Below are 21,083 nucleotides of genomic sequence, written 5' to 3'. Positions count from 1 at the left end.
TTACTTTGAAGTAGATTTTTTCTTCGTAGCTTCCATTGGTGTACATAAGGTACATGATAGAGCACAGCTAATCGCTTCCTGAAATTATACGTACTCGGTGTCCAGAAATATTTAGCGTGATAACGTGTTAAGCCGCGAGGTGTGCGCACCGATGATGTAGTCGAATGGAAGTTGCGACACGTGCTGCGTAACTCGCATGGTTGGCGGCCATCCTTGACAGCCTCTAGGCTCGCTCCAACCACGGCAAAACTCTTCGTACTGACTAACTCAACCGGATCACCGCGTAGGTCGATCAGCAACCACCTGCGAACCATTCGTTCAAATTATCCGCGAAAGGATCGACCGAGGAAGTCAAAGATCTTTGCGATGTTCCTTCGTCTACAGAAGTTGCCTCTAAACAACGCGAAATATACCTCTTGGTCCGTAAAGTCTAACGAATTTTTCGCTTGAATATTTATCGTTGAATACAAATTAGAATCTGAATTACCGAATGAATAACAGTCCACGCTGAACGAGTAAAAACCGATACGAATGACATCTCGATCGATTAAACGTCTAAGCGTCATTCTTATCCGATCTCCATCATTCCTGTCGGGTGTCCCAGGCGTTAGCTCCGATGATACATTTTGACAAGGTTAGCCCCTCGGAGTTAATTTCTTCCTGGTAGGAAGCGAACGCCGTCAACGCAACGAGTTGAAAGGTCGAGCCGACTCGCACCGTCGCGATTAACGATCGTTTTTCATACGACGGACGGTTCGCGGCGATACGTGGCCAATAACTCTCGTCACAGCCGGTCGTTTCTAGAAAATTAAGCAAACCTCGCTATCGATCCTGCCCGTCGACGTTGTCCGACTAATCAGGATCAGCGAGATCGACTTTCTTGCGAGATTTACTGCCAGCTGGTAAGATTCCACTAATTTTACGCTCCCACGGATCGAAAACTTGGCTCGTTTCCAGCGATCGTCGAACGAGAATCGGAATCGAGCTGACCTCTCGGGACCTTTGGAGTTTCCTCCGCCAAAATCATAAAAGTTCCTCCGTCGAGCGCTTTAAACGAACCCCGAATTTGAAACGAAAACCCATGTATCAATTAAGGGGGTAGGGAGATGAGAGAAGTTTGTCTAAGCGTTCTTTGAGACATCGAAAACAGACGTTCCACGGGATTCTCGCTCGACGCCGAGGAACCACGTCTCCACCTGACTTAAAATGTTGGAAAAGTTTGGTCGTTCCAACCGTCCCCGAACAGCAATCGCGAAGGGACAGCACCACGGCGCTCGAAATCACTAATAGTATCCGGCAAAATGAAATTTATTCAACGGTATATGGTTGCTACGTGCTCTAAACGAGGATTAATTTCCGAAAATGGACAGTTTTCGTTTCTCAAACGCGATCAAAACAAGGCATCGCTATCGACCTATCGACAAACCTCACATTTCTCGAGTTTTGATGAAAAGCTGCGTTTCCATGGCCAACTTTTTAGGGTTAAAGAGCGGCGTCCTGAGCGCCAGGTGCAACGTCCGACGAAGGAACCGAACGAATATCCGTGTAACCGTGTGTGTAACCACCGGAACGTGGCAAAGGATCATGCGTGACCGATACAATATTTCGGAACGAGGTCTAATTAGCCGAGAACGCGTGCAAGAAGCGCCACGCTTGGGGAAGATGAGAACGTAGATAGTCAATAACTCGAGCAGGTGAAACGCGTGCCTCGACCTTGCGTTTCGTTAATACCCCGTTCGAGTTGCAACTCGATGGCCAGAATTGGATCAGCCGCCTTGCCGACGAGGCGGTAACGAAACGATGAATCGAACCGAGGGCTACCTGAGACAAAAACCATCTTTACACTTTTCATCGTTGGATCAAGGGCGGATCCACCGTGCATCTTACGAAGCTGCGACTCTGGATAAATAATAGGATATTTAATCGATACCTCGCATGGTACTAATTATTCTCTTTAATACGGGAGAGACTGAATCGCGTAAGTCAAAAACGTAACACACATTTTGTCGCATAGATTGACTAGCACATTACGTATAACTATTCAGGCCATCGAGGTGATATCTAGAGCTAAGCTGCTCAGGTAAGAAAAAAGATAATAACGATAACGATCGAAACAAGCAGCGAATTATCGCGACCGGTCTGGCTAATGCGCGTACTTGGCGTTTTGTACCTGGAGGACCTTTGACCGCCGCGTACAAAATAGTGCATAAATTCAAACGACATATTTTTTTTCTCTATTTTTTTTATCGTGGCAAAACGAGTTCAGCTCGAAGGAGACCTCGATGACAGAAACAAGCGTTCAGCGTTGGGTAGTAATGGGACTGACAAGATACATATTGATGATGTTCAAGCAGTTCGTTAGCAAAGTAATTAACGCTGAAGTAGGCACGCGCGGGTCGAGTAGATCCATGCATTGTGCGTTTTTCCCCGATAGAGACTGATTATTATTTGACAAAAGTGAAAAATAATGGATTACAGGGAAAACTGAAACGCAAATTTTTAGTCAGTTTTTACCGCATTAATGTCTAAGATAGTCGAGAATTTTTTAAGCAACTATTCGTTTAGAACCCGAGTCGCGAGCTCTTGTCGAACAATTACTGTTTCCTCGACACAACGAGGCGTTTGGTACACCAACTACGCGTTATATGCAAAGGATTTGATGTAAAATGATACTTTATTATTTGTCGTCGATAATATCGACACGGTATTAGTCCCATCGCTAGCGTCGGGTGTGCTTCGCTTGTACAACGCGTGTACGCGCTCACTGGGCCCTCTGACACCTGCGTTCACCGGTAGCTCACATATCGCGCACGCATACCCGCTTAAATATCGCAAGGCACCGTTCACTTTGTGGCATACGAGAGATACAAACCGTAAACGGAGAGACGTATCGACGCGAAACTTGGAATCGTCGTACAACTACCAAGTTTCGAGGAATCGATGACAACCAGCGGTACGTTTTATAGCGAATATCCGATCTTGTCGATGCTAGCACGCAATAGATTTATATCGTCGCAGAGGTGCAATTTTCAAGCTTAAATGCTCGCGAGTACAGCTATAGATTATTATTTTACCGTGTAATACGCGTGCCTCGCTCTCAAGGCTCGTATTTCTCGGTACGATTGCTGCTATTAGATGCAACGTTAACTGGTACATAATTATACCGTTTGAGCGTCGAATATCGCTAACTCGCGAGTGATTATCAGAGCACCCGTCCCGGACTATCGTTTATGTGTCGTTCGATGCACGCGGCATTTCCAGACGACTTAATTAGATAAATAAATTTTTATACGTTTCTTACGCGCGACACATTTTAAATTCTCTTTAAAAAATATATGGTGCGAGTCGTAACTGTGGTCGAAGGCCGGTCGAGACCCGTGTGTTTTAAAAAAAATTGAGTCAAAGTAGTAATCGGCAACGTTACGTTCTGATCGGTGACACGGCGCAATGCTATTTGCAGCTACGGGAAGTAGTCGTCGGTAGGGTGAGGAGAGGGGGGACCGCGAGGATATGCAGATCGTATGGTAATCGTGTCGCGAGTCAAGCGCAACCTGTGTCGCGTAGCACCTCGACGGGAGAGAAAAAATAAAGTAAAAAAGAAAAACTGAAAGAAACGCGAGAAAAATCGAAGAGGAACGATCCAAAGTCAATCGATTGACATTTTCGAGATCGACGACTGTGGGACCGCTGAAAACCGTCAGCGATACGAGAACAACGATAAAAACACATTTGCACACCCGCATCGAGCGTTGTTCGATCGTTCCCCGTTCCAGCCACGACTTCCACGGATCATAATCCTGTTATCTGGCCACGGGAACGTAATTTATGATATCCTTTTTTTCCTACCTGTGTTTACAACGCTCGCACGATATTTTCTTCGTCGCGCGTCCGAGCCGGGGTTAAACGAGCATCGTGTTCCGTTCGCGAAAATGCAAATCATTCGCCGTTGTTTTTCACGCCGGATAGCCTCGGGAATCTTCGCGAAACGAGCGCGAAAGTCCGTAAGGTCTGCTCGAGAAAAAACTCGGGGCAACGCTGGATTCACTTCGGTAACATTCGTTAGCATATTTTTAAACGACTCATCCGATCTCCGAAGAAACCAGATTCGCGCGATCCCGTTGACGTTTCCGCGTCCAAGAAACGCACGACGATTTCCGCGGGATACTATCCACGCGGCGGTACGTTACGCCCGGTGAAACTGGTTCGCTTATGTTGGCGTCTCTCGCGGTTGAAAGGACGAGCAGGACGAAAAAAAAGACGCTTTACGAAACGGGAAGGGCAGGCCGTGTCACATACCGGATTTTCCGGTATATCTAGACGCGGCTAAGCGCGCTCGAGCGGCCAGAGGCGTGCGTCGCGACGAAGGGAGCAGGTACGTGAACGCAGGAACCCGGTGTAGGTACACACGCGTGTTCGTGACTTTTCGCGATACGCGTTTTGAATTAAGCGGCTCTTGTCCTCGCGCGATTTCGCAGTGTACGCCAGCGGCTACCGAGGGCAAGTGTCAACGAACACTCGACAGCGTCGACCTCGCGGAAACACCGACGACAGCCGACTCCGTTACTGCCGCGAAATCATGCGCGTGACTGTCACCGGTTTACGCTGCTCCAAAATCAAGTGCCGCTTTATTCGCTTCTTCGAAGAACTTGACACCTGTAGATTCGTTTATTACGAACATTCTCTGAGTGATTCATTTTACATTTTATTTGCAACACTGGCGATGAAGTAATAGAGTCGGAGCGATGACGGCTGGGCGTCGGAGGACATCGGACATAAAGGACAGAGGAGGATCTCCACGCGTCTCACGAACGTCTCGCGTTCGAGCCATTCATTAGAGGACTCTACCGGCGAGAGCAAAGAGCGAGAGAGCGCCCATTACGAATGCATTGGATAATAACGCGGTGTGGCATCTCCTATAAATGGATCTCGGAACGACTCGAAGCTACCGGATGCTCGCGCAAAAATCGTCGCGCTAATTGGAACCGGTAGCTCGACGCGATGGGACGTGCGCGCGTTACGCGGAATGTAATTTTAATCTGCGACGCGATTACCTGAGGTTAACGACGATTCGGTCCGTATAACGCAGGACGTCGATGGTTTCGATCAATTTGCCTTACGTTTAACAAAAGGAATCGATGGGACATTTCCAAAATGCAATGGTTACGGTATAGGCGTACATATATTTCGATGTGTACCAACAATTTTCGGGCTACATTGCTGTGGGATACATCGTTGTAGCGATTGAAACAGGATTCGAGGAATCCGTGAAGCGACACGCGGCCTTCCAATGCCAAAAGGTTCCCCACCGTGCCTAAAAGGCACGCGGCCACGCAGAGGATAGAGACGATGCTCGAACGAACGGCGTGTCCAGCGTTCTCGAGATAGTAGCTGTCGATCGTACGTGGAAACCGTCGCCTCGGGGACGGACAGCCTACTTGTATGCAGAATTGCGTCGTACATTGTGTTTGTTTTATTAATGCGGCTCGACCTTGTGGCTTTCGTGCGGCGCAGAGCGGCGCGCGTAAATACCTGCGGCACCCTCTCCGTTGGACGAGTTCATTTAAACTGACCGATCAGGGATATGATCGACTAAAATTGATTCGAGGAATCCGAAATCGGTTTCGGTTTTGGTCGGTGGATCAATTACCGCGGGTCGTCCAAGAACTTTTCTCAGAGACTTTCGAGACCTCGTCCATTTTAAATAAATAAATGCGGATAAAGTATCCGACATTTAATTCTCGATTGTTTCCCACGAATTTCGCAAACGATATTTTAATAATCGTACGTGAAAATAACTATGGGCAGTAAAATCTCCCGCATGTTTTCCTGGAATTTATTCGATCGAAGGTATCACCTGACAAGTAATCGACAGCTACCTTTATTTAGTATCGTATATATCCTTGCGCGTTACATATTTGCCGTGCATATAATATTTTTTATTGGAATGCATTATATTTATGTCGAAACAAATTGATTTGCATTTAAAAAGAACATAGATGCGGGCACACAGGGGTGAAGAGTAAAGTCATTCGATCGACACGTTGCGTAATTGTTCTTTGCGCCCGATCCCTACCGTTTTTTCCCACCCCTTTTTTCACCCGAACGAAACGTCATTCGATCGTGCACGTAGAGGCGCAATTAATTCCGTCGTATCCCCGATTATTGTTTCGAATATAGTTAAAAGTTTACGATCATCGTAAAACCGCGCCACGGCTGGTGCCGCAGCTCTCGTAGAACGAGGCTTCATAAATTCTTGAAAAAGAGGCATAGACGGTTTTGCAACTAGCCTGGTCAACCTAGAACTCGCCGCGACGCGTTAACTTTTGCATAATTTACACCGGTGCGAGGCAAAAGAAACATTTATTATCGTTGTCACCGAGGAAGGAGAGCAGGAGGAAGAGGAACCGATAAAGGCAGAGTGGGTGGCACCAAGGACTAATTTCGCGCAGAGGCAAGACCATGTTCGAAACATCCAACGATATATCGACATTGTAAATTTTCAACATGCATCGACGTACCGTACCAATTAGGAGTGTACATCGCTGACGGAGTTCGCAAGACTTCCCATGTCCGTTCGGAGGTGACACCTAGCGTAAAGGGTTAAGCGATATCGCGAACGTATGCGGAGCGGCGAGAACCACGTTGCGCGATAGCCCTCGAGGAAGGTCTCAGAGGTCCGCCAGTTCTAAGACCAGTTCTGTCACGGAGCCGCTCCCAACTCTTAACGGCTCCGGCCGAAAGCCTGGCCACGAACCAGTGTCGCCTGGCTTCCGTTTACCTCTGCTTTATCTCGATCTACGACGATCGCCGATCGAAAATTCAGGTTTCATTTTTTCTCCTCCTTTTTTTCGCTAACCTCCTCTCGCCCCTCCCCCGTTGTTACCTGCCCTCCTCGATACGCGATACCACTCTCCGTCGCTGCTCGTACCGGTTTTAGACACTCCGATACCTTCGAATCTGTGACTCTCGCGTCCTTTTTTTCGCTCTATTTCTTTTTCGCCAGTTTCTGGGTCCGCGACGGAATAATATGTAGTTCACCTTCCAACGAGTGTAAAAGCGACGCCGCGACGCAGAAAACACAGTTTTCGTTTCCTCCTCTTGCCAACGATCCGCTCGCGCCATTTCGACGGTGACGTTCGCGCGAACGCGAAACGGTACAATTCGCTTTGTCGCCGTGTTATTTCGTTTAGTTTGTTCGCGTACGAAGGACACGCCCTGCGATACATGACGCATTACAATCGCCGGGTGCCGCAACGATCATTGCTCGAGAGACTGACGCGGTATCGCCGTGAAAATCTAGTTCGTGACTGTTTAGCGCACGTTCTAAAGTCAGGATCAATGCCGACGCAATTGACAGAGAATTGTTAGGGTGGCAATTGTTAGGAAAGCAATAGAAGCAATAGAGCTAGGTATCCCAGTACGATCTAAAGACTAAAAAGGGGAGACGTTTTTAGGAGGATCTAACGAAAGCGTGGAGATGAGGTTTCCGAGACAAAATAGCAGGTTTTAAAAGCAATTTCATCGGTATCGAGCGAAGGTATCGAAAGAACCCGATGCGGAGTTAACCCCTGCACAGAGATCCGGTCTTGAGCTCCACTTTGGTGCGTCGTGGTAGACGAAACGTCTTAGGTACGTTTAAGCCCCGTTATCTCGATCGCGGCTCGATCGTCCGGCTACTGCCTACTCTCATCCGAGTGAGAGTCTTGAGGTCGTGCTAGCCGACGATAATTTACGCCTGGCGCGAAGCGTTGCGGTGATACGGCATCCGCTCGAGAAAACGGCGCGGTGCCCACTTGCGTATGTCGCGATGCACACCGTGGCTCCACGCTTAGCCCTGACTCTCGATGTTATTAATTAACGCGTCCCGATGAACGGATACTTGTTCCATAATGCGCGCGTCGTCTGCGTCGCTTGCCCGTCAGACACCGTCGACTAACCGAAATGTACACTCACCGCTCGTTGTCGACGAATTTGTATGCATTTTGCCAGAAGCATCGTACGCAGACACTTTTCACCTGTAAACTACATTAGTCGCAAGAAGATGTCCCAGTCGTCGTTCAATCGGCATCCACTCGATATAGCGTTGCCTCGATGCACTGCGCAGCGATCGAGCTCGTTGGAAATTTCCAGCGGCGCAAAATCGCCTCGTCTCGACGCGAACCCGTGGAATTTCGCGAAAAAGACGCCGATCGAAAAGACTCGTTTAGCGGCAAAAGGAAAACGATCAGCGAAAAGGAAAAAAAGCTCCCGGTTGTTTGTACGCATGCGTAGAATCTGCGCGTACACGTCTTCCTGTGTGCGACTACACACGGCCGTCCATCGGTTCGTTCGGTACAGTCAACGTCGTGTTACACGTGTTTATGTACGTTTATGTACGTGTATAAAAAAGAAAATATATATATATATATAAATGTTCTAGAGCCGCGATCCCGCTCGCCTTCGTCACTGCGGAATTACGTAATAAGTAGAAGTCGCTTGGTTGGCTTCGACTGCTCGTTGGACGTTTCCACGGAGCTCGACCACCTCGCGAAGATAGAGGAACGATTCCGTGCCTCTTACCAATCGTTCCACGTCGAATCGCAGCAGGTACGGATTCAGCTTTGTTCTTTTTCGCAGCGGCGATGTAAGGGGAATTGAAAGTTTTAATACGACGAACGAGGAAACGAGCAGGAAGGAGAATACATCGTCGGTGTCCTCATTGTTTTCTCCGTTGTTATTTCGAGGTGTTTAAAGTCGCGTTGGATACTGTTTAATTTAGTACATTTTAAGATTTGAAATACGGAGGAAATACCAAACGGATCACGTTTTCAAACGACCTAAGCAGAGACTCGCGTTTATGGCGAAATGACTCGTAGGAGAGTAGCGTTTCGCGATTAATACCCGTGCGGTCACAGCAGATTCGTTTCTGAGGTTAAGAGACACACGACCGCCGTTAAGACGCCGTAAGTGGTCTTCCCAGTTGAAGACGAGCGATTGGAAATCGTTGTTGAGCCGCAATTTGCAACCGCAATGCTGTCCGTGGCAATTCAATCGTTGCTTAACGTCAGGAAACGGTCGTCACCGATTTACCGTTTTAGGCGCGGCTCTCCGAGTGTCGATTTTCATGGCGCCTCTCGTTGAACGGGTCGAGACGAATCTCCGTCGTCGAATATATAAAGGAAATTGAGCGAATCGTTTCGTAGTCGAATGCTTCTCGACGAAATTAAACAAAGGAAAAGAGAAATCCGGTAGACCCCCTCGGTAGAAACCCAAATTTCAAATGACCAACAACGCGTGTGCGTCGGTTTCACCGAAATGCCCGACCTCGAGCGAGGAAAGTGATCGATTTGGCCGTGGAGAGACCGAAACGGAGCCTTGAGAAGTCTCCGTAGCGGCCTCTGACGAACGTCTTCGCAACGGTATTCGAGGCTAGCGAAACGAGGGAATATTTAACGTCCCGCAGATCCATGACACGAGATTAAGCTTCGCGAGGATGGAAATCATCCGGACGGCTCGACTAACTGGTCGGAGAGAAGAGATATTGCCTAAAATTGGCCGTTCGCTGCAAGTAGGTCCAACGGATACTCGGAGACGACCTTTCGTCCACGTCGACGGCGATTATCGGTGGGATTCCGAGGCAGGCCGTTCTTCCTAAACCGAGTATCATAAATTGAACTTTCCCCCGGAGCTCGTGCGGCCGACCTCGTTCGAAACGAAGCGCCTCCTCTACTTCTGCAGGACGAGCAGAGAGGCGTCAAGACGCGTACGCGTATCCCGAGGCGCCTAGGCGGTCGGTGCCTTTTGTTTTTAACGCGACAGGTGACATTTCGAGCGTGTCTAGACCAACCTTGATGCCAGCAGCGCTGAAATTCCGTTTCTACCGTTGTTCCAGCTTCGACGGTCTTTCTCTTTCCCCTGGAGGATCGGTAGCGAGAGAGCCATCCGATCCGCGAATATAAATTCTTCCTGGCGAGCCTTCCAAAACGTCGTGTAATTAATTGCAGCCGAAATTGTGGTTCGACGAGGGATCACGAATGAGCATGATTCCGATTTTTGTTTCTCTCTCGAAAGAGAAGAAAAAGAGAAACGCCGCATCGCGATCGTAGACGATAGAACGTGCTGGGAGTTGCGGAAATTACGCCATTCGAAAACGACCACTCCCGTCTCCTGTCAGAGATCCTACAATTTTTTACCGAATTCGAAATTTACATACCGCTGGAAAAATTGCGCCGCTGCCCGTCGACGACACCTTGGGAGTGAAACCATGCCGTTCGTCCTGTTTTCGACGAGAGGATTTTGGATCCTGCGCGTACACTCGCTAACGCCATGTTTAAGTGGCACGAACAAAAGTGCGAACGCAATAGTTGAAACGCGTCTTTCAAATCGACCTAAGACCAAACTTGTCTATATCGATATTCAATCGCCACGCCCGTCGGACGGTAGATGGCTATCATCGTTCGTTATCGGAGGCGACGCGTCGCTGAAGCGGGACGTGAACTTGAGGCAAGGACGCGCGAATCGCGGCTAACGAGACGCGACGCTCACGCGCTTCGCGGCGATTTCGCAACGCGTAACCTCTAAGGTGGAATGCGTTTAACACGCTCGACGCCTACGGGACGCCTGCACGGCCGCGCGAAAAGCCTTGGGAGGGAAGAGTATTGCAACACGATCCTTTGAATCTCGGCTGACTGCCAAGCTTTTAAAAGACGCGCTCGTGTGCGCGCCTCGACTCAACCTGTCCGTAAACCCAGCACGCGGCCTGGAAAAATTTTTTCCTTCGTCCGTGACGGAGCCGTTGCCGCGAGTAGAGGCGAGCCAACTCGCGTCGAGACCTTGCGCGTCTCTATTGCAGGAAGAAACGAGCCTGGCGAGTTTCGCGCGGCTTGCCTCTTTTCCAGGTTTCGCGATAGCCCCCCCATGTTGTAGTTTACCCGATGTCCCTTCGAGAGATGTTGCTTGATACGCCCTGATCGAGACCGATCCCGATTTGTACTTTTTGTGACGATCAAGATGATTGAAGTAAGTTAATGGACACAGGTGAGAATAATTCCGATAATTTCCTGAATTTACAAAGGACCTAGTTGGTTTACGGTGTCCCAAGATGGCGACTCAACCCGAGCGTCTCGAGCGTCCGCCCACCCCCGAAGATCGACGGTTCGCCAATCGGAGTAGAAGACGTCGAGTCGGCGGTGAATCGTCGCGAAAACGCGCGCGACTCGTCGGTCTGGCAAGAAAAGGTAAAGAGGAGAAAGGACGGAGGACGAGGGCACGAGGGTGTCCCAAGGACTCCCCATCGCGAACGGTGGCGCGAGTTATTTCTCCGGGACGTAATTCACATCGGCGGGGGTGGGGGAAGCCCCCTCGGGGTTCCGTCGGTTGCTCGCATTGTCCTCTCTCCTCCGTAGGCGCACCTTTGAGCTCCCGCATTCTGCGTAGCGTCACTTTATAATATTTACAGCCCTCCGCCAAATTCCTTCTACGCCGTTTTATCTTGGTGACGGTGCCCCCCTCTGTCCTCCCGTCGGGGTGGGAGAACGAAGGGCTGCGGTCCTTTCCTCTGCCCTTCGAGAGAGACCCGATCGGGACCAGCGGTGGCCTTTGCTCGATTTTCTCCATTTCGATCCTCGAAGAAGGAGGGCAACGAATTTTGGGGATCGTTCGTGGTCCTGGAGAGGAACAGGAAAAGGAGGAAAGGAGAGAAAAAGGGAGAGGTCGTAGCTGGGCCCCTAGCGAACGGGACGCAGAAACGACGCGAGACGAGACGAGACGGAGGGAGCAGAGGAGAAACGAGGGAAGCGATCGTGCATGCGTCTTCTATTTGTTAGGCGGGAGAGGCTTCGTCGGCTCGTAACCGCGGCCTCTTATAAGACCCGAGATGGGGGCCCCCAATCGGACACATGAAAGCCAAAAAGCCGAAAGTTGTCGTTGATCTAGTGCTCCACCGGCCGCTTAACTAGGGCCCGATACCTTCGGATAAGGCCCCTCCCGCTCGCTCCCGACGTAGCAGGCCCATCGACGATTCGACTCCGTGGACCCGCCGTCATCTATTATATCCGCCAACCACCCTTTATCGAGACCTCTCCCGCCGACTATCGGCTACCATGCTTCCTCCCGATCCCTTCGACGATCCTCCCGTCAAGGGGTGAACGCCTCTTTGTCGCGAAAATTGGAGAAATTCTGCGACTATCGAATGGTGGACCAACGTCTTGAAACTCGAAAGAGGACCATCTACATTAGTATTATCGATTTGAGCTGACCTCATCCTCATACACATGGCGAGACTGTTCCCGAAAAGGACCACAAACGATGATAGGAACGTTGAAATCACGGTGAGTGTGGCCTCTCCTTTGCGTCGATGGATCCGGATAGGAAAGTTCCAATCACAGGATTCAGACGTTCCATCGAAGATCCCGACCGAGTTCGACACGACACACGTCCGGCACATCCCTGGCGAGCATTCTGGAAGGCGATTTCGTCCACCTCTCGTCGGTCGTGCGGCCAGGATTTCGTCATCGAGCGCAGCGCCGTGAAGGGAACGGTACAACCGCCGAAGAGAATCGAACGGTCGTCTCGAAAGCAGCGGTGTCGGCTGGTTATACAAGGTTAACGTCTCGGGATACTAGGAAACATCGCGTTCTCTCCGGGGAGAGACGGAGAGAAGCGTGGACCGAGGCTGATGCACGCGTGCTGCCTCGTGGATATGGCAGACCGACCATAACTTATTCACGCGTACGGCTATGGTACCTGACACGTAACAGTGTTCCCGAGGTCGAGGGCCCCTCTGTCTTCTCTGTCTCTCCCCGGTGGCGTCGCGGGCGCGGACGTGAGCGTAGAAACGCAGCCTGGGATCCCTTCGAAGCACGAACTTACGAGTTACGTATGCACGCTGCGCCGACGACGACGACGACGACAACGACGATCGGAGCTATTATCCGTGTCTCCACGTTGGAAGTGAAAGGAGCGATAGTTCCGCTCCTCAGCGCGAAATCGTAATCCACTGATCGCCTCTACACACCGTTGGAATAATAACCCTAATAAATTGTTGTCGCAGCGATGACAATAACGCGACTTAACCTTTGGCTACTTTACAGCACGATTGCTTCGCGTTGTGCCGTGTACGAGAAAGCGATACCAGACTGGCACGCCGCGCCAACGAAACGGAAAGTACCGAACAGATTTATCGCGTATCAGCATATTAATAAATATTGCTCCTATAAATTACCGTGCTCGTTGCGTGTTTGAAACCTTGGTCCATCGCGCGAAGCGTCTGTAGCAGTGGAGTCGACTAAGGCCCGCGTAATGGCGTCAGGATATTCGGCAAATGTCAACGGTATCCAAGACGCTGCCGTCTTTTGGACAAGTCGACGAGGAATGTTAATGCAGGGGCACGTAGTGGCGTAGATGCAGCACTGTCGAAGAAGACGCGTCCGAAGGGAGATCGGTCAAGGGTAAAAGCAAGGGTCCGATGGCTGGTCCCTGGGCCCCCGCGGGGCACGTTTAGCTCGTAGCGCGCTGAAACGGGCCCGAAGGAGTAGGTGCGGACCTCTGAAGGTGCACCGCACGAAAGGGTGGGATGTACCGCGTGCAGACAAAAAAAAGGAAATTAAACGAGCCAGGCTTTTAACATTGCCGAGAATAGCCAGCGCCCTGGCACGGGGTGAAGTCGAAACGCTCTCCTCGAACTTTGGTATTCTTACTCATTGATTAAGCATACGTCAGAGATACGCAAAACGTAATCAGCCCTACGAAATTTTAATCTTCTCTTCTGAACTAGCATCGACGATTCGGTAAAAAAGTAAAGGTTATACCTATCGACAGAAGGGTTAACGATCCACGATGTTCACGGCTGAGTTCACAAGATGTAGTGGAAAAAAAATGGCGCGCGCACGGTAGGCAACACCGAGGCCGAGAAAACGACGATGCCTGTCGTGCGAACCGCAAAACCGCAACCGCGTCGTAAACGCAAGCACGCGCCTCCTGGAACCACGTGGAAATCCCAGCCAGATCGTAAATGGACGCCGATCCCCGTTCGGATGCCTGCGGGCTCACCTCCGTTTTCGAAATTGCGTCTCTGAAAAATTGCTTCCCGGCGCGAACGCCGCGGTAAACGCTTCGCGTGTCTCATTAGAACGGAACGCGAACATCGAGGCACGCTAAGAGATATTTGTCTTCGGCCCCTGGACGCGTGTCGCTCCGCTCGAGCTCTCTTCCCAGCTATCGATTGCTCGCCTTCGTCGAGATGTTTGATTTATATCGCCGTTGAACCACTTTTTCTCCACCTCTGAAATATATATCCCAGGATTCGAACGGACGAAACGTTTGTATCGGAATTCAACGCAGAGGCTCTGGCTTTCACCCGAACTGTCATCCAACAGAATCTTTGCCGAGGAGATATCCCAGCGATCTTCCTTACGCTTCCGCTCTTAATTCCGAGAGAAACGGACCACGATCGTCGGGACCGCGTTCCATTGGGGAAGAACAGAACGTCGATGGGTGAAGGTGAGGGCTGCGGGTTGACATCACCAAAAGTAGAATCGAAGATCCGAAATCGAGCTAGTCTCCTAGGAGGCTCTCGAGGGATTTTTTATTATCTTCTGGAAGAAGGGGCTGGGGAGAAAGAAGCAGAGAATGAAAGAGGGGCCCAGGGTGGAGCAGGAGGTGAACGAGGAGGGGAGGGAAGGGCGAAGAGGGGAGATCGAGGGAAGAGGTAAGACAGGTGATGCTGGGCCCGAGGCTGCGCACGGGGAGAACGCAGACGCACGTTTTACGCATCCTACTCGGCCACGCACGCACTCACACAGTCTCAGGGGACATACGAGGCGCGCACGATTCGAACACAGCCGCAGAAGGCATTTTAACACACGGCATTCCTGTTGTCGGGCCCCGGGATGGTTCAGCTGGCAACGTGGCTGGTGTTAAGTCTGCTTCACAAGAGCCGGTGCCTCGTGGCGACGAAACGATATCGTTGCGTGGAATTCGATCCAGCCATGATATTTGCATCGAGTCCTCCGCTTGGCTAACGGAATACAAGAGCGGGCCTCGTGGGGAGATGTCCCGCTCCTAGAATCGCGGAAAAATAATTAATGGTACAGTCGAGTCCACGCTATGTCGTACTGTGCCACTCTTCGAGGAACTAAATCGGACATTCTCGAGGGAAAAACCTCGATCCAATCCACTTTTCGCTCCAATTCCGAAACTGCGAGGCGGTAGGAACTATAAAGATTCGACTAGCGGAGAGGTACGTGTTCGATGGAGCTTCGATTCGAATTCGAGGGAGCAAATCCTCGGCGTTTAACGCCTCGTGTGGGAACACATAGCGGAACGTCGTTCGTCGTCATCGTCGTCGTCGTCGGCGGCGGCGGCGACGGTGGTGTGGCATCGGCAAACACAATACACCGCGAATTTACATGCGCATACAAACAACGCGCCGGGAATTATACTTACGGGAATGCAGGTTGTAGAACACAGATAGCGAGAGAGAGAAAGGGAGAGAACGATAAAGGTAGCCGAAGGTGCCGTGGAAAGAAGACGAAGAAGGTGACTGCGAAGGCGGAGGAGGAGCGAGGACTCGGTATGGGAGGGCCCCGTTGCCGCAGCCTGACAAATACACAATAATATACATGCTCGACCTGTATCTCCGCGTATCTCGTACCTTTCGCTTCCAATGGACGATCCTGCATCGACGAAAGTGGATGCCGTATAACTACTCGCGATTACGTGACAAGTGGTCCGCCACGGGGGCTTGGGAACGGAACACGAGGAGCCGGTTGCATTTAAAGGTCAGAAATCTACCGGTAAATCATCGGGGAAGCGAACTTTTACCGAAACGTCCCTGGCTGTCTTTCTAATCTCCGCATAAAAAAACGTACGAGGTTTCTTTTTTTTCCGAAGGATCACGCATAAAATTAACGCCTCGTTTCTGCTACTTTTTTTGCCCGTTGACACTCTTCCACGGGATTTTTATCGCCTCTCGCCGAAGAGAAATTGTTTCCTGGTTATTTATACGTCCTTGATGTCCGCAGAAAAGGAATACGTAATCGTTCCTTTCTTGTTAACGCGGATAAACAGCTTCGACGACCTTACGGAGACGATAATGGCGAAATAAAAATCGTGACCAGCCAGTCGGTTTGTCAAACGCTGGCGTTCGATCGATCTCGATGGCCGATCCAACATGGCGACCAATCGGACCGCGAAACCATCGAGCGCCAACCGAGACATCGCGTGAATAATGAAGATTACGAGAAGGAACGTCCCTCCCATATCAAACTCATTAAACGACCAGACCTTCCGTCCTCCTCGCTCCCTGACGTTTAGCTTCTTTGCATGCGCTTGCACGCTCACGCACGCGCGCAACGTTACGCGAATGCGTGCAGCCTCGTCGGGGGAGACTCGAGATCAATTACTCTATCGCTATTGAATAATAATACAATGTAAAACTGCCGGGTCGGCCGGTGTGCGTGCATACGTTTTACATCCACGCGAGTAACGTTCCCTCTCCATCCAATTTCCTCCCCTACTCCCTCGATCTTTCTCTCTCGCTGAGGATCCCGCTCCTACCGCGCGCTCTATCCCGCGGTGCACCTCTTTCTCCTTCTTTTGGTCCCGCAACCGCTCCAACCTGGTCGCGTTACAGCGTAAAAGTTGCCATCGCGCGTTCGTCCGTGTTCATTCATAGGGGCCCGGTGAATGGCGTGTTGGCGGTAAGCGTATAGTAAACGCATGGTGTACACGCGGACTGGGACTCCAACACGGCTGGCTCTCCTCGATCGTTGCGGAATTTCCTCATTTTCATCGGTAGTTTCACGACCTGGACGGAGCAGATTTTCGTCGAACCGAATCGGGCCGGGGATCGTGCAATAGTTTGGAGATGCGTTGAGGATTTTTTTAATTCAACTTACAGTTCGTATTACGGGACGCACCATGCGAGAGATGCTTCTGAATGCTGAAGTAGCAGCGGTGGATTTTTATGGAGCCATCGATATCGATTAAATAACAACTCTCGAAATTACGAAGCGCGACGATCTTTTCCACGGAGCTTCATGCTCGCGGGAGAAAACAACGAAAGCCTCGTAGGGGGACGGAATGATGCAAAACTCCTGGGATTTTCCTTCTTTCCTGGCACATTTTTTTTTTCTTTTTTTCTTTTTTTTTGGACTGGCCTCCTTGTCAGTGAACGCACGTACGTCTGTAACGCTGCCTGTTACGCAGTACCTCTTTTTGCATGGGTTCGTTTCGCTTGGAGCGAGCTCGCGTACAAATCCACAGGATGCTCGACGAGCTCGCGTCGTCTTCGTGGCTTCTGACGTCATCGTTAACAAGGCCGTTTTGCGTGCAAAAACTGAATCGCGTGCACGATCGACTCAGCCTCGATCTTCGATGTCGGTGTTCCTCTCGACTACCATTCGCATTGCAATTGCAGCCATGTAAATTTCGTACAGAACTGAAGAAAAAAAAACGATCTTCCCTAACTGTGTGAGAGGCTAGTGTACCCGTTCGAGTAGGTACACCAGCTAAAATTTTGGGTGGTTGCGTGTCAGGCCTGGAGCTATCGAAAACCCATCGGGCACGGTGCGTTCCTCATCCAGACGACTTTCGAAAAGGTCAGACGGCTAGGTTTTCGCTACTCGTTAACCCCAGACTAGGAGCCGCTTCGGACCCGCGGGCCTCGCTAGTTCGTTAAGTTGCTCGTACACGCAACGGGGGCTATGTAGGTGAACCGATGCGATAGAAGCCTCGTTGACAGTCCATGGCATGTCCGAGAAATGAAAAATTAGCGATAGGTAAGGTGGCTGTAGTTATAAATAGCGACTAAAAGAATTCTAATCGTATAGCTATCGCTGACTGGTTTAGGCGCGTGCCCGATCACGCGACCGACGACGAAATCGGCGCCGGTTCTCCTAAGGACTCGAGGCGTTGCTCCTAGAAATGATGATGTTTCGTCGCGGATAATTGCACCCTATTAAAGTTTCTTGCTTGTTCCAGGTAACGCTTCATCGATTCCCGCTACGTCCCGGGGCACGGAGCGAGAAAGACCGGAACGAAAACGAGCGCGGCATAGATCCTGACCGTGAGTATGGTTATTATAGGCGTTATTGGCGCTTGCCTAAACGATAATTGGAATTATCGACTGGGGCGAGAAATTATGATAATGACTGGGGACGGGACGGAGGAAAGGTCGTGCCCGTTTTGAAGCAATTTTTAATAATTATTAAAATTCGCTCGAACCATAAACAAGCTCTGCAGGCTCGTAACGATTTTCACTGGAATCTCCGCCCTCTTTGGTAAATAAATAATACGATTATAGAAACGAAGAGGGATGAAATGTGTATAACGCGTGGATCACAGTCGGTAAAGCGCCGAGGAGGCGAGTAGGTCCAAAGGGTGCCCATCCCGAAAAGGTCCTTGGGCCCTTTCTCGCGAACCCCTTACCGACAGAGGCAGATGGAGTCAGCGAGATCCCGCGGGGATGGTGTCCTCGTAAGCGACCCATTTTCTTCCCATCGATACCGATCTCGCAGTATGCAGAACTTTACTCTTCGTCTCGCGTAGTTCGTAGATGTCGCTACTACGTGATCCCTGATCGAACACCGTTTCACCTGAAAATCCAACGGTGAAATCTCCCGTCGAAACTTGCTTTCCACCGGTCGGGATAGCGCGACAGGTGACACGAAAGAGACGGTGGTAGGGCCTGGTCGTCTAATAGTGGGTCAAGGACTCGACGCGTTGAACGCGGTAGAAACTGGCAGTTCGGGCCACAGTGTTCCCGTTCAGGTTCGAGCGTAAGCGACGGCACCGTTCGTAAGGGTAAGGAAAGCCCTCTCTTCGCTATCTCTGATGCAACCGGGGCTGACCCAGTCTCGTTTTCAGGTCTCGGCTTAACGCACGCCCGCGCTGACCTCGCCCTTGCCGAGTTGAAACACCATAATAAAACTCGTCGTAAGACAGTGGGACTTGGCCTCCTCAGATTACCCAGATAACTTTAGCGTGGTCGTGGCTAACCGCCCGTCATTCATCAACCCCCACGAACAAACCTGGCGCTCCGTCTCCCTTTCTCTCTCCCCCTTTGGCCAGGACTTCACCAGACACGCGTCTCGCTCTTTCTTGGCCGAGCACCGCGTCCATGTCGCTGCTTTCCGTCTGGTGAACCGCGGTATCTCTTTCGGGTTCGTGACTACCTTCGAGCACGGTGTACACGCACGTACGTCGCCGCAGATAACGGACCCGGCCGAGATAATTCTTCTTCCACCGCGGCATGAATGAACCCACCCCGCCGCGGGATCCGTACGAGGATCGATAAGGGCCGAACACGAAGGACGATTCACGTGAGATAATCGCGTCCCAGAGGCGACGTCGAGGCCAGTCGACCGCTTCTGTGAGCCTTAAACGCATTTCGAGACGCTCGCTGTTCTCCGAGCAAAGTGCTGTTCGGTAACGATTGGTTAAGTCTGAGAGATATTACGGTGTTCGATTACTCAAATGTTATTCTACTAGTCGAATATCGTTCCAATAGAGAAAAATTGATAAATATGTACCAGTCCCGATGGACATCGTGGGACAAACGAGGTTCTCGCGCAATAAACGAGGTTGCGATAACCGAGGTACTACCGCACCGCACCGGTCCACGTAGGACAGCGCATAACGATACGGGCGGAGAAGTCGTAAAGTCGAGTGGAACTCGTTCGGTTCACGAGGTTGTTTGCGTTTCAGGAAGGTGTCGAACGACGGATTCGGTTCGAGCCTCCGCCAAGCATTCTCTGGATGTCGTAAAATATCTGTTCCACGACAGGGACTTCCGGGCTACCGCGGGTTTTTGCGACCATCTCGTAGGAAAAGGTGACCGAGACAGCGAGAGGAAGGTAGGCCAAACACCCCCTCCGACCAATTACCTTCAATATTGTGACGGAGATTAGCGTCACGCCGCTCCGGGATTTGCATCGTATTTGCATAATTTTGGTTGCATCTCGCGGCGTCTCGTAATCTTTCGGGCAACGATTACGTCACCGGGGTACCACCTCACGGTAAACCCACATGAACAACGATCCATCGAAATTTTCTTCCACTCTCGAGTTCGTTTATTTGCGCTCTGAGACGAAAAGTCCAGGTTCGCGGTGTTGACACGGTAGACGCGTCCGGATTTTATCGCGGACCGTCCTCGGTGGGCCAGACGGATCCGGGGTACGTGTTCCTGAAAATTCGTAGAATCACGATCGGAGCACCGACGTGTCTGCTGCTCGAGACTCTGTCCCAAGATGTGACGCAACAATGTTCAAAAGTTTATGTTTATGCGTTTGGTAGGTGTAAAAGACAGTACATGGAAGTCGAAGTAGCTGTTCGCCGATGTGGATACTCGAAGTATCGCGAATAATATCGTTCGTTTCGCGGAAAGAAATTATTGGAATCGTGTGGAAGTCGACCTGGCGAGACGCAGCGGCCTATTCGGGCAGAAAACAAACCGTCGAAGCGTCTGAATGCGGCGAAGGGCTCGAAAGAGGCCTCGCGGTCCTTATAGGACCCGTGCGGCCCACGCGAAGGCACCTTCTCGCCGGTTTTCTCGGTGCCTAACCCAGCGAGTGCCGTCGCTGTCGGCTCGGCTCGCACAACTGGTTTTTTAAACGCAGCCAACGACGATGCCTATACGCCTATACGCTCCTCTTTCTCTCTGTCTCCGTCTCCGTCTCCGTCGGGTGTCTCCTCTCTTTTCTTTTTTACTGTTCTTTATAATCGCCAGTCGCCAGTCGCCAGTACTCCGGAGACCGGGCCCCGAAAGGATCTCTGGCCCTCTCTCGCCTCTAGCCGCGAGCATTCCCCAGCGCTATTTCGGCCCCGTTGCCCTACACCGCGCCGCCAAAATCCTGCTAAACTTGCTCCGAACCGTGTCTTTCGAGGAACATTTCCACCCGTATACCTCTTGATCCTCTTCGTAACGAAGCATGCTGTTGGTCAGATCGCGCGAATAACGTTAAATTAGACGCAGAAGTAGCCCTTTCATCTCCCTACGTAGATGACCCCCGAAGACTCATCGGGAGCAATGAACCTTAAAACGTTCGAAACGTATCCAAGTTTCTGGAGCTCCCCAACGCAAATCCTCCAGGATTACGCGAGCC

At 50.9% G+C, this 21,083-nt stretch overlaps 1 long non-coding RNA gene across 2 annotated transcripts in view; it reads left to right on the top strand.

Annotated features, from left to right (window-relative positions):
- Positions 1–21,083, top strand: part of LOC128895368 (uncharacterized) — a 92,972-nt gene that overhangs the window by 44,109 nt on the left and 27,780 nt on the right. For both annotated transcript variants that reach the window (XR_008461754.1, XR_008461753.1), the window contains one exon: positions 17,962–18,046. This is a non-coding gene — a long non-coding RNA (uncharacterized LOC128895368). The remainder of the gene's footprint in view (positions 1–17,961; positions 18,047–21,083) is intronic.

Source organism: Hylaeus anthracinus, unplaced genomic scaffold, assembly GCF_026225885.1.
Source record: "Hylaeus anthracinus isolate JK02 unplaced genomic scaffold, UHH_iyHylAnth1.0_haploid 5, whole genome shotgun sequence".
NCBI lineage: Eukaryota > Metazoa > Arthropoda > Insecta > Hymenoptera > Colletidae > Hylaeus > Hylaeus anthracinus.
This window is presented reverse-complemented; position numbering and strand designations above follow the sequence as displayed.